Raw genomic sequence first — 17,588 nt, 5'->3', positions numbered from 1 at the left:
AGTGTCTGATATCTCGGATTGGTTCCGTGTCCGGATTGTCAGTTGGTTGCTGCCACACTTGTTCAGCAGTTTGGGATATGGGAAGGCCCAGTTGTGAAGGTCACCAGGTAGGAAATGCTGCATTGCATTGGTTCTATATCAGAACGAACATCCCCTCCCTTGCCCTCCCCTGTAGTTTGGAGTACATAGGATTAGTTGACAGTTATTAAATGTATCCACAGATACGGATGAAGGTGACGACATCATTGTAGACACACAGGAAGCCTATTCTGCTTGGACAGAACACTGATTTAGTCATGTAGGCTGTTTAGAAGTTTCATTTTGCCAATTATCATTGACTGGATTTGCGACTTTCGCCCGGAAAACAGTGGATGACCACATTTTCTGTCCTGGCTATGCCAGATTGCCTTGCCAGCTGTCATACTTTATAGTTGTTACACTGCAGTCCAACTTGTGATAAGTAAATTCCCCACTGTCTGTACAGAATATCCGAATATTTTCATTGGAAGTGCCATTTTCTTTTAGGACAAGAATTGTCCTGTGCTAAGTTCAGACAGATTGTACAGCTGTTTTAGAGCAGAGTATGACATACTCAAGATGAGCATTTCAGTGACTGAAATGTTAAACATAAAAATATACTTGGACACTGCTGTTTTCTACCCTTTAAAGATCCTGCTTAGAATTTGTCTTCAGTGACCCGTACTTGTCGTGTACCAGTGCTCATGGGTCTCACTGAAGTGGTAAACCTCTCAGACCTGCATCACTTCGGGCTTTCCTCCCACCATGCCCACATTAAGCTGACTTGTCACGATATAACTGGAATACTGTTAAAAGCAGCATTAATCCTAACTCACTCACTCATGTTTTTAATCAATGTGCTCATGTGATTTGATGCACTTCGCGGTGTAAGACCCGCCTTATCACAATATAGATATTGATTATCGCCGCCATTTTGTTTGAAACAAATGCAAGTGATACGAGAGATGGCATATGATGGAAGGGACATAACTCGTAATAGCCACTGAGGGCCCTGGAATTCCAGCCTTGTTTGGCAAGGGTGAAAACTGGACTTTTATAGTCAGATAATGCCCTTGCCTCGGGAAGATGTCCACTGTGTTTCAAAATGAACATATTTCTTTATTTTGTTTTCTTCACTCAAAAGCAGCAGAATCTCTGCACTTGTACACAGGAGATGTAAATCAGAATTAACATACTGTTTTTTGTTCCAACAAAATCAGTAAATGTGCTATCATGTCACATGATTTTTCTCGTCCACCACTTAGTCAGGTTTGTTTTCAGGAGTACTGAAATGTCATTAAAATCAGACCTTAGTTCTCGCTACATCGAAACAAAGATCTAAAGACATCCCATTAGGGGCCACGTAAGAACGACCTTTCATCCGACCAATCAGAGTGTCGCTTACCCGATCATGAAAGAATGTGATTTCTAATCATGCAACCTCGAAAACTTTAACACGGGGTATTCCGAACGATAGTTAGGGGTTTAACGACTGAACCCATATAATCTAGACCATCTATTAGCCATTCCAGAATGTTCTTTTGTTTAGGTTTCAAATTTGTAATCAAGAATTTGTGAAAATATGTTTTGAAGCATAGTCGCCAATTTAAAATTAGTGCCGTAAAGCACGAGAGAGCTGCCTTCTGATTGGTCATTCCATTGGTTGGTCAAAGTTTGCGTATGGTCTGTCTGACGTGACCTGTAATGGGATGTCCCCTGATCTTTGTTAAGCGGTAGTGAGAACTGAGATCTGATTTTAATGAGATTGGGAGTACTTCTGTGTGGCATTAGGCAACAAACACTTACTTGTTTATGCAAATTGTGTGAGTGGTGGCAGGCGCTACCAGTAAAGCAGGTCATCATTGATTTTCGGTGATCCATCCATATAAGTTTCAACGCCACATTGCCAAATGGTATCTGTTTCAGCTGATAATTGAGACTGGTTATGCTCTGGCATAGACTCTCTCTCTCTCTCTCTCTCTCTGTCATAATATATTGTTTGGCAATGATTGATATAGTTACATGGGAATATTGGTTTTATGTTCAGCATTTATTTACTGCCATAGAGTCATGTCATGTAAATTATTTAAGATTTGACTATTAGTTTGTGTGAGTTTATTGGAGTATGAACCTTGATAGAGTGAGGGCCAAGCTGTCTGATGTCATTTATACTACTACTACTACTACTACTACTACTACTACTACTACTACTACTACTGTTTTTATTTAAGGATTGGCGGTGTATTTTTTTCGGTTCATTGAGGCATGAATCGAAAAACTGATGTGCAAACTTTTGTAAGAATCCGCTATGATATGGTCAGTTACAGCCATATTAACAAATTAGTTACCTCAGAACGGGAAGACACATTTGGAAAAATGCTGGTTAGAAATGAAACCCAAAGACATTCAAGTTGTGGAACTGAGGCGTGCAGCCTTCAGTCTTAAAGAGTTGTCTTAAAGAGTAGTCAGCCTCGGTGGGCGTGGCTTAATTTTTTACCTTCATTGGGAAATGAATGCAACAACATGTGACCAATTCAGCTAATCAGAATGCAGGAATTACAATGAACACAGCACAATTTAAATTCAATTATTAAAGTGTTAAATCTTTTATTTACAGCTTCATAAGGCTTACGAGATACAAATGTACATACAAATATCAAGAACTATTAAAATGATGTTTATGCATGAATACACTCATAATGATTGAACTAAAAAATATGTGACAATTGAGATACAATGAATAAATTATAACATGAGAGGAAGGTGTGATAGGTAGAAGGAGTTCTGCATTGGTACATAGTGTAGAGTGTTGAGACTAGGGATTGTGTAAAAAGATCACAAGTCATTACATAACAGAATTTACCATTAGGGTCCATTGATGAAAACAGTGGTTTGAATTGAGATCACTGAAGATTCTGTCATATAACATTGGTGACTATCATAGGCTACTACTACTACTGCTACTACTACTACTACTGTTTTTTTTATGAATGTTTCACATTTTTAATTTACAGTGTATATAATCATGATAATTACAAACTGACTTGAGATGTTTTACAGAATTGAATATACCAACTAAATCAGAATAAACAGGACAGACAATGAAAATTGGACATTCATATTCAACAGAATTTAAATTGCAGTGTTTACATTCTGCAATTCTATAGGGGTATAACGACCATGGTCAATTTCAAATGGAAGAAACCCACATCAAAACTAACATTCTTCAGTATTCTCGGGGACCAATACATTTTACATATTTATCAGTATCATTTTTAACAGATGGTCAGTCCTTAGCCTTTTACCGTTAGGGGCTCCTATGGTAATAAGCTGTGGAGCTACTTTGTACAATCAAGGGTTAACAAATTATCCTGAATGCAGTTAAAACTAAACGAGGTGTCTATGATATCGACATGAACATGTGCAAATAGAGCAGTATCACAGCTGACCCATAGCAGCTGACCAATTATAGATATGCGATAATAGTGAGCGATGTGGATATATCGATGAGCGATATTATTTGGATGAAATGGTTGCGGATGTGGAGGTACTGGTGGACTGCAGAAAATGAGCTTAAGTCCTGTTAAGAGAACCCCAATGCACCAACCACTGCCGTGCAACAACTGTTGCCAAGCAACCCATGTTGCTTACCGATGCAGGATCCACTGTCCTTCAACTACTGTTGCCATGCAACCCATGTTGCTTAACAATGCAGCGACTGCTGCTCTGCAACTACTGTTGCCAAGCAAGTGCTTCAGGCAAGTACCATTGCCAAATAATGAGCATCCGCTGTAAAGCAGTTACATTGTAACTTGTAATGCAGTCCACCAGCACTCCGCCACAAACACCAAGGTGCTTCCCAACAACCACGACCATTCACACTCATGTACACCCACTGTGTTATCCTATACACATGTTTCCTACAAGCATACTGCAAACAAGGTGCAAATAAGTCAAGTCCAGCTGGTGACAAATGAACCCTGTCACTCCAGGTACAGTTACTGCTCTTGTCAGTTGAAGACGGTGTGGGGACCCTGTATCCCCCCCCAACCTTGCGTGCCCAGCTGAGACTTGACACCTATGTCAAACAACTGAAACAAACTAAGTGATCAGTTGAGAAATGAACAGGGGTTATAATATCCAGAAACGATATATATATTTTAAAATATTTGTTACTGTGACATCGATTAAGTTTCTTTGTACAGCTGCAGACGTGTGCGATATTGTTCGTTTCTGTGGGTATTCACTGATACATTCCTCAAACAAGGAAGCTGCCTAAAATTATACATATAAATTTGGTAGGTTGTAATTATGATCTTTGCATTTTGTTTTCATTCATTTGTTATAGCTTTGAACAGAATCATTCTTGTTGGGAAATTCTTTGATGCGCGATAGACGTTGTTTTCACAAGTCTTTCCTTTGTAAGTGTGTACATGCTACAGTCAATGTGATTCTCTCAGGCAATTTTTAAAATTTTACAAATTGACTGAAAAATCTGTCCATTTATTTAACAGATTGACTAAAAAGGATTAAGACGGTCAAAATAGCCTAAAAACATCACAATATATTAATTATGCTAGGATTAGAAGCCTAACAATATAGAAATGTACTTTTAATCCTAACATTTTCAGTTACTTGGTGATGATATCAAACATAAAAATGTTTGAATTAGTTATCATGATAATACAGACTGACATATTTTTCAGTCAATTTGTAAAATAACTGAATATTTAGGTGTTTAATAAATTTCCTTACTGAAAATTTTGCACATTTTGACTGTAAAAATATAAACACGATAACATAAGCAATGCTCAGATGAAATATTTACTTTGTGTTGCAAACCAAAATAGTGGAAATCGCACAATTACCTAGCAAGTGACTTATCAAAACTTTGTCACCATTACCGATGCTCCCCAGAAAGATACCTACATTTCCTTATTATTTCCAAAACTGTATTTCATTTTGATAATCAAGGTGACCATACGCCCTTATACAATCTATAAAAGTGACAAATGCGCTTACAAATGGCGCAGTACAGGTCGCGAACTGGTCTAGATTTCTGATATATCATTTGGGTACTCACAGGGAAAAAACAATAACAAAAACAACAACCAGTGAATTGCTTTAGATTAGTGCCCCTTTAACTCAGGACTATCCACCAGGACATCCTGATCTAGGTCAATATCAGCAAGGTTGAACATCTCAATCAGTTGCCCTTTGAAACAAGTTATTTCATTTGTGCTGTCATCAGCAGATGACCAAATGATGTTTGCCAGGCATGTTCGATTTGCAACTACAGTACTTTAATGATCTGTTGCAGCTTGGACAACAAAGTGCAGCTGGGGTATTTTGGCCTTTTAGTTCAGTTTTCATATTTGCTGGATGTGCCTGGCACGGGGACATTCATAGTAGCAGTCGACATATGTGACAGCAGTCAAGACACCGGTGGTCCATATGCTGTCTGTTTTATCACTCTGGAAGTCCGCTGTCTCGTCATCAGGCGTCATCTTTACGAGGCCAGATCGGCATCTTCTTTAACCAACTGGAAGAAAGGATTATATGAACAATTAATTACTTCTGAGTCCCTAAGTCTATCATGGAACAGTGTAGCAGCAGTGATGTGTTAGTTTTGAATCTGAAAAGTAATAGTGCGATGACAACCAAACATAATTGAACAAATGAAAAGAGTTTTATACAACATCTAAGGGAGATAACCCTTGTGGTTGTATTTAGGTCATGACATCAATTTTCTTACATACCATATTGTTTGGTTTGACAATAACAACATAGTTTGTCATGAATGATCAAATTAGACAATTCCATTGTCTCAGTTTGGTATTTCGCATTTCGAACATTTTCAGAAACAGAAATTTATTGCAAGACTGGCAGTGACATGTTGGCCTATCAGTAAGTTCGTCTGTGTATTTCTTGAAAGATGTTGCTGTTTACTAGTCTGTACAGATATGGTTTCTGCAATAGATAAATCAGTGTTCAGATTGTATGTGAGGTTTTCATTTTCTACATCTACAAAACAGTTTATTTTATGTTCCAAACTGATGAAATTACCATCCGATCTGTTCAGTTTCATTGTACGTCTTCGCATAACATTTGATTTCTTAAACGATAACTATGCACACCAAATGAATGTTGTGAAACTGTTCTCTTCCATTTAGGACTGTTGTCATTCTCTGCTTTTTTAATTTGTTCCTTTTCATTTTTGCCATTATTTTATAAATTTGTTACTCTTATATTCAATGTAAACACTTGGAATTGTTCTGACTGATACATAATGTTCAATATAAGTAAACAGAGTTTGGATATCAGGGAAGGTCAAGAGCACTCATGCCCCATTATTGTGTAATTATCTCTGCAAATCTCTGCAATAGGAATCATAAAGATACAACATACCATGTTCTAGGGTCAGAGCAACTGTGTTATGTCCGAATGTCATCAACAAAATACCTGAATGCCCTATTCATGTGAGATGCCTTGAAACAGAGACTTTGCATCCGACTCCCCACATGAACCATCATGCTGAAGGACTATACTGGACAGTACATGGTTATGCAATATATCTAATCCAAGGGGCAGTTTTCAGTGTGCTGGTGCTTGCAGATGATGATGATCTACAGTTTGGTCAAACAGTGTGTAACAGGATATTGTATATATAGTTTTAGGAATATAGTTTTAGATCTTTTCATTTCAAGTAGTTGTATACATCTTCATAAGTTGTAGTACATGCTTGGTTAAGAGTCCAAGCGGTTGGTCCAATATTATTGAAGGGTGGACAGGTTAGTCTATTCCTGTCCCTTTGTCACCAACTCTCTAGCTTGTCAATACAATAGCTTTCAGCTTCCTAGCTGATTAACATTATCTAACTACAGCTTTCCTCCCTAACATTTGCACACTTTTTATTCACTCTGCTTATAACTCTGCACAGACAGCACATGGATACTAACATGGATACTGCTGCTGATTGTCTTCCATTCTGTGATATTGCTACTCCATTATTTTGGTAATTGTAAATACTCTTTCCTATTTTCACCCTGTAACTTGATATTTGTAACTTAGAATATGTAATACTTGCTTTATTCACTAGTTCATTGTGCCGGCCAATAAACCGTTCTATATTGGTGTTACCTAGTAAGTCATTACCATGTAACCTTAGTTAATTACCTGTTGTTACTTAGTTAGTATTACAATAAAGTTGTACTGTGTAAACTTATAGTATATTTATACACATTTAATTGTTGCTTATTATACAAGTATTTTATTATAATACAGCTTATTTAGTGTAAACCTATACTACTTTCATTATGCTATAGTTTAGTCATTTAGTTTTCATTTCTTGACTGAGTGACGGACAGTATTGTTCACCTTAGTAATTAACACATAGCAAATCACACTTACACTTCCCTCACTTCTGCTTTCTACAGGTTTTATCATGAATGGTTTGTTTTCTTGAAATACAATTGTGGTTGTCAATGCAATTGGGTTGTTTGTCCCGCTCACCTATGTGATCAAGTCATTTAAGAATTCTACAGATTAGACATAGTTTACTTTCAGGATCTATTGTGTTTTGTTAAGGCGGCTGTTCTGAACTTCGTGATTGCGTAGGAACAAATAATCGTGCGTGTACTTCAAATATTTACCATCACTTTGGGGTTATTGTTTTGTGGGTACCATGTCGCTATAATTTTTTCCACCACCTTGTGGCTCCCTTGTTTTGATCATATAGTGATTTCAGTTTGATCACATTAACTGATCTACTCGCTTAAATCACGTGTTGATCCACGTCCGTCCGTATCACTTGTTTTGGTACATTCATGTTTCAATCACTTGATAGTCTGATTATTTTGATCAGGTTTCGATCAAGTTCTGATCTCATTACTTCGACCACGTGCCGTGACCTTGGCCACATGTATATATCAAATTCATGATATTACACATACCACACTTACTGTCAGTCATTCAGATTTGCCACGTGCAATCAAATATTGCTTTGACTTTTATTAGCAATACTCCCTACTTTTCAAATGGTTATATTCCATTTGTATTTTTTTCTCCTTAATTTATTTCAAGTTGCTGGTTTTTCATTTTTTTCGAGGTATCTTTTTTTTTTATTCCCTTGCAGGACTTTCGTTTACAGATACCCCACCTAACACTATGGAGTTAAGCCAAGAGGAAATGGAAGGTATGCTAGTAGCATTTAAGAAGATGGGTTTCCAGCCTAAAGTGGACTCGCCTAAAGACCTTAAAGCTTGGATACAAGGTATCTCACAGACGGAGCATTCTATTAAACAGGAAGAGGAACATGAAGGTCAAGCATCAGCATCACGCCGAGATGTTACATACCAACATTTTCCTAAACTTCCCTTTTTCAGTGGCGAACCAGGAAAGGACACAGACTATGATCACTGGATCTATGAAGTGGAATGCCTTATTGGAACCAAGACCCATAGCCATGGTGTCATCCTTCAAGCTATTAGGAAGTCACTTAAAGGAGAAGCAGCAATCATATCTATGAAGCTAGGGCCCCATGCAGATTTTGGAATTCTACTACATAAGTTGAAAAGTGATTTTGGAACTCTGCGTCGAAGTTCTACTTTAATGTCAGAATTTTACAGTGCCTGTCAAGGAGAAGATGAGGATGTTGCTACCTGGAGCTGCCGTTTGGATCGCCTTATGTTTCAGTTAGCTAAACAGAAATCTCTTTCACAGGCTGAACAGGACGACATGCTGCGTACTCGCCAATGGGATGGACTCAATCCATCATTGAAGACTCTGGCTGGCTACAAGTACGACTCCATCTATAGTTTTGATGATCTGCGCTTGTGCCTCATGGAAATGGAATTTGATCTGAAGCCAGGCAAGGCTGACACCTCCAAGACCAAGCCAAAGGCAAAGACAGCTTCTGTTAACATGGCAACACCATCCGAGCCCAAGGAATCCAAGAGTGAACTAACAGAGTTTAAGGCTATGGTTAAGGAGCTACACACTGGAATGACTGAGTTACAGCAACAGACAACAGCAACTCTCAGCTCATGTTTTTCAGGAGCAAGCTCAATTTTCAGGATTTTTAGGGCCTAAGCGTGGACACCGAGGAAGAGGTCAGTATAACGGAGAAAGAGGATCCACAGGTAACTGGACTCAAGTTACTACAAGAAGTGATAACAGCCAGAATCAGTCTGATCAGTTTGGTCCTCCACCTCCAACCTATCAACAGAATTCCCCCATTCCACCAGCATCAACAGCTCCTACAGCCTCCAGATTTCAGCCAAGTTCAGAATCAGAGATGCCTACCTGCTGGAGATGTGGCTACCAAGGACATCTTTCTTATGGATGCAGAGTTCGTATGGATCATATGCGATGTCCTTTAAACTGGCCCAGGCCTATGGGGAGGGGCCACCCTTAGGTTCCTATCTGCACCCCAGAAATGAGATTCCAGATGGTTTAGTTGGAAGCTCCACTGAAGTAACTATCTGGATTGAAGACACACCTGTACAGCCTTTGTTAGACACAGGAGCTACTGTATCTGTGATGTCACAATCGTTCTACGAAGGTTATTTAAGCCACATTCCACTCAGTCCACTCAACATAGAATGTGCAGGAGGAGAGCAATTACCATACATGGGATATGTACAGGTTGGAATTACGACTACAGGCAGCGGCAATGACAGCAAAGGAGCCTTATCATGTTTAGTACTTGTTGTCCCGGACACAAGGTATAACGGACGAGTGATGGCTTTTTGGGAACCAACATACTTTCAAGACTCCTTGACAACTGCTGAGCTACTGTTGGTGTTCAGTTCCTTCAACGAGCAAGACTGACTCCATACTCCATGGTACCTGGCCTATCGAACAATGGTTCTACGTGAAAGACAGTTGGCAAAGTATGGGAAACTTGGACTTGTAAGATCTTCAGAGTTATGTAACATCATCATTCCAGGTAACAGTACTACCATCATTAGGGGACATCTTGCAAAAGGGATTGTTTACCCACAGGTCTGTGCACTAGCTTCTTCAAGCCACAGTCAACTCTGCTGTACCAAGCGACCTTGACATTGCCCCAACCATCATCAAGTATGAGTGTGACACTCCAACGGAAATAGAAGTGCATGTCTCCAACATCACCACACAGACAGTTGTCATCCCTTCTAAGGCTTTACTTTGTGAACTCCAACCTGTCACAGTTAAGGATTTGCCTCCAGGAAAACCAGTGGACTCCAATGCTATCATTAACCAAGTGGAGATAGACAAGGAAGGACTTTCCCATGAACAGATTGCCGATGGACTTGAGATAATCCTGAAGTTTAAGGATATATTTTCAAAGAGGGATGATGATCTGGGCAACTGTTCTATGGTAAAGCACAGGATAGACTTATATGACAACATGCCATTCAAACAGCCACATCGAAGGATCCCCCCAGCCATGTATGAAGAAGTTAAGACTCATCTTCAGGAACTCATATCAGCTGGAGTCATTAGGAGGTCTCATAGCCCATGGGCCTCTAATGTTGTATTAGCAAAGAGGAAAGATGGACGTCTGAGGATGTGCTTTGACTTTCGCGAGCTGAATCTTCGGACCATTAAAGATGCCTACGCGCTCCCTCATATTGAAGAACTACTTGAATGTCTTGGCAGATATACCTTTTTCTCGGTGTTGGATATGAAGAGTGGTTATCACCAAGTGGAAGTCAAAGAAGAACACAAGCAAAGAACAGCCTTTACAGTCGGACCACTTGGATTCTTTGAATTTAATAGAATGCCATTCGGACTTTCCAATGCTCCTGCAACATACCAGCGACTAATGGAAAAATGCCTTGAAGGACTGCACTTAAAGATCTGCTTGATTTATCTTGATGACCTGATAATCTTCTCAAAAACCTATGAAGAGCATGTTGAGAGGTTAGAACTTGTTTTCCGCAGGTTGCAAGAATGTGGACTCAAACTTGCTCCAAAGAAGTGCAAGTTTTTTAAGCGGAAAGTCTGATATGTGGGATATATTGTTTCAGCAGATGGCATCGAAGCTGACCGAGAGAAAGTGCACAAGATTAAAGACTGGCCAACACCATCCAATCCAGAAGAGGTCCGGAAATTCCTTGGTTTTGCTGGCTACTATAGGAAATTTGTCAAGAACTTCTCCAAGATTGCCAGACCACTGTCAGAACTGATGCCAAAGTCAGCATCCAAGAAGTCCAAATCCAAGCAGCATTCCAACAGCATCGACTGGAAGTGGGGCAAAGAACAGCTAGAGGCTTTTCAGGAGCTGAAGACTCGCTTGTCAACACCACCAGTGCTTGGATATGTTGATTTTTCCAAACCCTTTGAGCTCCACATCGATGCCAGTACTCAGGGATTAGGAGCAGTGCTATACCAGGAGCAGGAGGGGCAACTGCGAGTGATTGCCTATGCAAGCAGGGGTTTGAACAAATCTGAGAGAAACTACTCTGCACATAAACTGGAGTTTCTGTGTTTGAAGTGGGCAATCTCAGTGAAGTTCAACGACTACTTGTATGGACATAAGCTTGCAGTTGTCACAGATAACAATCCTCTCACGTATGTCTTAACCACTGCTCGCCTTGATGCTACTGGTCATCGATGGTTGGCAGCACTCTCTGCGTATAATTTCAGCATTAGGTACAGACCAGGGAAGAGTAACATTGATGCTGATGTTCTGTCAAGGCTGCCAGACAAGTTACCAATAGAGGAATTATCCACTGACTCTGTGAATCCCATCTGCAATGTCATCCAAGTTCCTAACATTGTGGAAAGTATCTGCATGTCAGCACAAGTCATAGACAAGGATGATATTGATATACCTGAGAACAAGTGTGATATCAACGCCAAGGACTGGAGAAGATCACAGATGAGAGATCCATCCCTGGCTACCATCATCGACCACTTGGAATGCGGCACCAGACCAAACAGGAATCAATACACTGGAGACAGTAACATGACATCTCTCATCAAGAACTTTCCACAGATGCAGCTGCACAGAGGAGTTCTTCATAGAACAACCAAGACAGGTCAAGGAGAACAGTTGCAACTTGTCTTACCTAGTAGATGTAGAGGTGCAGTGCTGCGCAGTTTGCATGACAGTGTTGGTCATCCAGGCAGAGACAGAACAGTTTCTCTCTTGAGGGAAAGATTCTACTGGCCTGGAATGACCAAAGATGTTGAAGTGCATGTGCAGTCCTATGATCGCTGCATCAAACGTAAGACAACTACATATCGAGCACCTCTAGTGAATATAGCTGATTAACATTATCTAACTACAGCTTTCCTCCCTAACATTTGCACACTTTTTATTCACTCTGCTTATAACTCTGCACAGACAGCACATGGACTACATATAGTTCAGGAATGCCATAATCCTATATGATGTGGGTTTATAGACACACCCCGGTGTCACCCACAGGGGGGATTGATTAATTGAAGTGATTGATAATGGAATAAATGTCACCTCAACAAAAACAACCGCAGCTTGTCATTTTTCATAATGAACCACCCTTGCTACATTTCCAATAATTACAATATCATCTAAAGTAATAGAATCCCTTGAGCTTGGCATGTATATTCTGGTGAATATAATTTCAAAAAATGCTGTGCTGCATTCTTCCCGAGGCAAGGGCGTTAACTGACTGTAAAAGTCCAGTTTTCACCCTTGCCGAACTAAGATGGAATTTCTGGGCTCAGTTGTAGCTCCACCAGTGGCTATTAGTAGTTATGTCCCTCCTATGTCCCTCCTATTGACCAATCAGATTCCACCTCTCACATCAGACCACAGTAACCCCCCCTAACTTTTACCATGAACTGGAAGGAAAATAGGCTGTTCAGCCTATGCCAAGTTTTTGGGAGTGACTTGTGATAGCTTAAATGAAAGAATTGACATTGTAGTTTGTTGCGATTTTTTTTGTTAGCCACAATCTGTGAAGGTATTAATACGAGCTTTCCATGACTTGACCCCAAGGTGAAGGTCGCTCTGTGTGTTTCGGCTCTAAACTTTCGGTGGGCACTGTTAGCTGGTGGGTCCAGGCCGATACTTAGCATTGTAAGTGACAAGTGGCAGGTTGGTCCTCATGCAACAGGAGAACAGCCTACGACCGAAAATAATTAATGTGGGCTGTCATGTAACTGTAGATAGCAAAGAAGGAAATTAATTGTGATATGGTGAGGCTAGTGCATGTTTGATTCGCTATATCACTATGATTAGCTCCGAATGACCAAGGTGAGCTTATGCCATACCATGGCCGTCGTCCATACCTTGTCCGTAAGTCAACAATGTTTTCAAATGACTTCTTCTGAAATGCTGATTGGAAATTAACTAAATTTGATTGGAAGCATCCCTAGGTGGTGGGGATTAAAAATTGTATAATTGATTGGGCTGACCTCCAAGGGGGCTGAAAGACAGTGCCAAATAGGGGGAATTTGGCAATATTGCTTTGAGCAACTTCTTATCTTGAACTAAGAGATAGATATCAACCATATTTGGTTGGAAGCATTCTCCGGTGGTGAGAATTCAAAATTGTGCAAATGGTGGGGCTGATCACCCACATGGGGGCTGAGGGGCAGGGCGAAATAGCGGTAATTTGGTATTATTGCTTTAAATGACTTCTTCTCTAGAACTAAGAGATAGATATCAACCATATTTAATTGGAAGCCTTCTCCAATGGTGGGGATTCAAATTGGAGAAATGGAGGGGCTGAGTTTATAACTTGGACACAGTTAAGATCCCCACCGTATAACCATATGTACAGTTGCTGAGTATAATGAGAGACTAGGAAGATCTGGGTTAGAAAAGGTCCTCAGCAACCAATGTTTGCTGTAAAAGTCTACTATGCTTGTCTTAACAGGCGACTAACGGGATCGGGTGGTCAGACTCGCTGACTTGGTTGATGCATCTCATCCTAGCCCAATTGTGTGGATTGATGCTCATGATGTCAATCACTGGATTGTCTGGTCCAGTCTCGATTATTTACAGACTGCCATCATGTGGCTGGAATATTGCTGAGTGCAGCATTAAACAACAATTAACAACAACAACAACAACAATACCGAGTATAATGAGAGGAATGCACATCTGCTACTAGGACTGGCCCTTCTGTTCATCTGGCCGGCATTCCCAAAGGTGGGCCATAGCATGCAAACCGATATTATCCCCACCCTATAATAAACAGATATGTTGTATACATTTGTTTGTTATGAAGAGAATAATACATTTATGCCAATAATATTCGCCCCGGGGTCCAGCCTTGCCTCTGGAAACTTAGATCCTGGATCATAACATAGAAGCGCTTCAGATCTAGAGAAGTACACATTCATGCTGTCAGATTTGCCATCCACCCCTTTTAAATGCTGACAGAGTCAAAATTACAAATTAGAGTATCAGTATTATATACATGTACAATGCAAAAAGCTCGGAACTTAAAACATTAATTTCACGAGTGACATATTTTCCGTAATCACTCGTACCGAGTGGGTTATTCTATAATTATTGAGTAGTTTATTTGTAGATCATTTCGTACACAGATATTTCATCTAACATGATGATTAATATCATAACTATATTTCAATAGTATGCATACTTCTTTATGTTGTTCTGTACACGGATTCCCCAGTGGCTGTATTACATCATATAGAATACTCATGGATGTGTATGCCACTGCACTAAATTAATTAAAAAGTATGAACATATTCTTTATTATTACCCCATTCAAACCAGACAATTTTTAACTTATCCTGTATTACTCCTTAATGCATATCACTGCTCTTGACTAGAGAAAAGAGCTGTGTGAAGGTCTTTGCTTGAAGAAGTTGGTCCAACTGAGAGGCCAACCCTTTCACGCAGCTCCCATGTGAGCAAAGGAAGTGATGTCATGAATCCTCACATTACTCTTGTCACTTGCTGAGAAGACCTGTTTTTGATCTGTAGCATAAACTTGTTCAAACCGGTACCCTTACGTTTTTTGCTTCTTGAGTTAATGTTCATTGTGTTTGTGTTGTGCACACGGTTTGTATCTTGTGAGACATTGTATGTTTTAACATGTGCATAACTTTTGTACAACTGCTGGCGTTTTCTTCAGAAAGAAAACAATGGTAAACCCAGGTGTCTTGTTGTTTCAAGGAGCCATCCTGAATATTTTACCTGGCCAGTTATTAACTGGCTTGCGTTCTATATTCTTCTTGCTTTGTACCCCACCATTGGCGTACCCTCGCAAGTATTTTGTCTTCGTTTTGTATGTTGTCTTACGTTTGTCGTAATAATTATTTTATAAACCCACGCAGTGGGATAAACAAATTATAGCATACATGATCAGGAGGGGACACATTGTGATTTTACACTGCTTCATTGCAGATAAATGTCCCCAGTGTCATAGATGTACAGACTGGCTCCGCTTTCCTCCACAGCTTTCAGATGGTACCTCCGTATGTCCAGGGAACGGAGAACGCAACAGGCCAGGAAAACACCGGCGCCAGATGTCTTACTTATCCGAGTATTCGCCCACAACTAGATCCAATATCTTGGACGACAACTCCCTGACCTCCAGTACTACCATGATGTCGGGCCCCATGGTCTCAGTCTCTACCCAGAGCTCCCTGACGACCACTACTGCGTCTATCTTAACAGCACCTATCCAGTCAACCGATAGTGCCTATCCTTAAAAAGCGCCGATACAGACGCCAGCGCCTCGTCGGATGCCTATACAGACGCCAGCGCCTCGTCGGACGCCTATACATTCGCCAGCGCCTCGTCGGATGCCTATACAGACGCCAGTGCCTCGTCGGATGCCTGTATAGACGCCAGCGCCTCGTCGGATGCCTATACAGACGCCAGTGCCTCGTCGGATGCCGATACAGACGCCAGCGCCTCGTTGGACGCCTATACAGACGCCAGCGCCTCGTCGGATGCCTATACAGACGCCAGTGCCTCGTCGGACGCCTATACATTCGCCTTTACAAAAGCACCGTCTACAGTGTCCGTAAAGGCGTCTATCCTAGCGTCTCTGGTTGCGCCTATCCTTGCGCCTCTCCTAAGTGCGCCTCTACAGACGCACACCCGGGACAACCACGCAGACAGACGATTAGCCATTCCACGATATCCTTGTGGCTACCTGCTCTCATTCTACAGGCCTATGAGATGATCAGCTCCCCAGGGCCAACTACCTACGGAGACCAGAGCGGTCGCTGGACACTTGATTGGCGTCCATATAATGGCGCTCCAACATGGACACATGATTGGCATCCATACAACGGCGCTCCAACACTTCCCAAGATCCTGGAAGCGCCTAACCTCGTGGTAACGGTTCTGTGGAAATTCTCCCACCAAATCTCCTCATCTATCAATGTTGGTTGAACGTTTCCTCGGAGAAAGCAAACATACTCTCAAAGATCTCCCTACCCACGGCGTCTGGTAGATATTATCTGCACCACAGGTGACGATCACAGCGCCATATGCTTCCAGGTACCCAACTGGGTCATCGTTAACAACACCGGACCAGTCGTCACTCTTATCATGGGGATCAACTTGCCTCTACACCAGCAACGTCACAGTTCCTACTCAGAACTCGGACACACCACTGGTCTGTCAACCACAGGGTTCACAGGGGATTGGCCGTGTGTGGAGCTTGAACTAGTCCACTCAGCATACGGGGTTACAATTTACTGCGCAGGACGACATACATGTCACGTGTCAAGAACTACGACTGTAAACATCATCGACCGTAATCAGGTCAACCGACCTTATGGGATCCGTGCAGTGTATTTGTACAGACTGGCTTGCATGATCGCTTATGTGTAACACTGTAACCACTCGACCAGGCGCCTGTCGCTGTACATCAATGACTCAATCCTGAGTCTCGGCCTTCACCTGAGACGAGACAGCTCTCAAGACCCTGGCTAGGGTGTCACAGCCAGCCTTCGCTGTGGCATCCCAGTTTGGCTCATACCAGCAGCGACGCAACACCCACCAGCCCCAGTGGCGCGGCACCACCTCAACCTCTCAGGGTAGAGGAAAAGGCAGGGCATCGGGCGCATAACAATCCTGCCCTGGCCACTCCAAGGGAGGTAACGCCGACGGCAGGGACTTCAAGTGAATAGCCAGACAAGCACGACTGGGACTTCCACCCTCAGCCGTCCAAGTTGTCGACACTCCTGTACGTGGAAGACTTGGTCGTTGCTGGCAGAGATCCTGGGGGACCCATCACCAACACCAACATCATCCGACATGGGAACAAGCTGGCGCTTATAGACGACCCACCGCTACATGGGTACAACCTGGCGCTTATAGACGACCTGCCGCTCACGTTGTTGCCCATAGCCACCTACCCCCCTACTCAACAGTAGCTACCAATCCAGTACATCTCTGCGCTGCTGGACAAGAAAGCGATAGAGGTTATACACGCCCCAGCCACAACACAGGGCTTCTATTCACCTGTCTCCCTTGTCCCCAAGAAGGACTCAAACACAGGATGATCCACAACCTCGCCCCTTTCAACAAACGCTACCTGGCGCGTCCACCTTATTCAGGATGACCACCTCAGGCTGCTGCAATTCTGGATCCAGGCACA

This window comes from Haliotis cracherodii, unplaced genomic scaffold (genome assembly GCF_022045235.1).
Source record: "Haliotis cracherodii isolate W230 unplaced genomic scaffold, xgHalCrac1.p SCAF_19, whole genome shotgun sequence".
Classification (NCBI taxonomy): domain Eukaryota; kingdom Metazoa; phylum Mollusca; class Gastropoda; order Lepetellida; family Haliotidae; genus Haliotis; species Haliotis cracherodii.
This window is presented reverse-complemented; position numbering follows the sequence as displayed.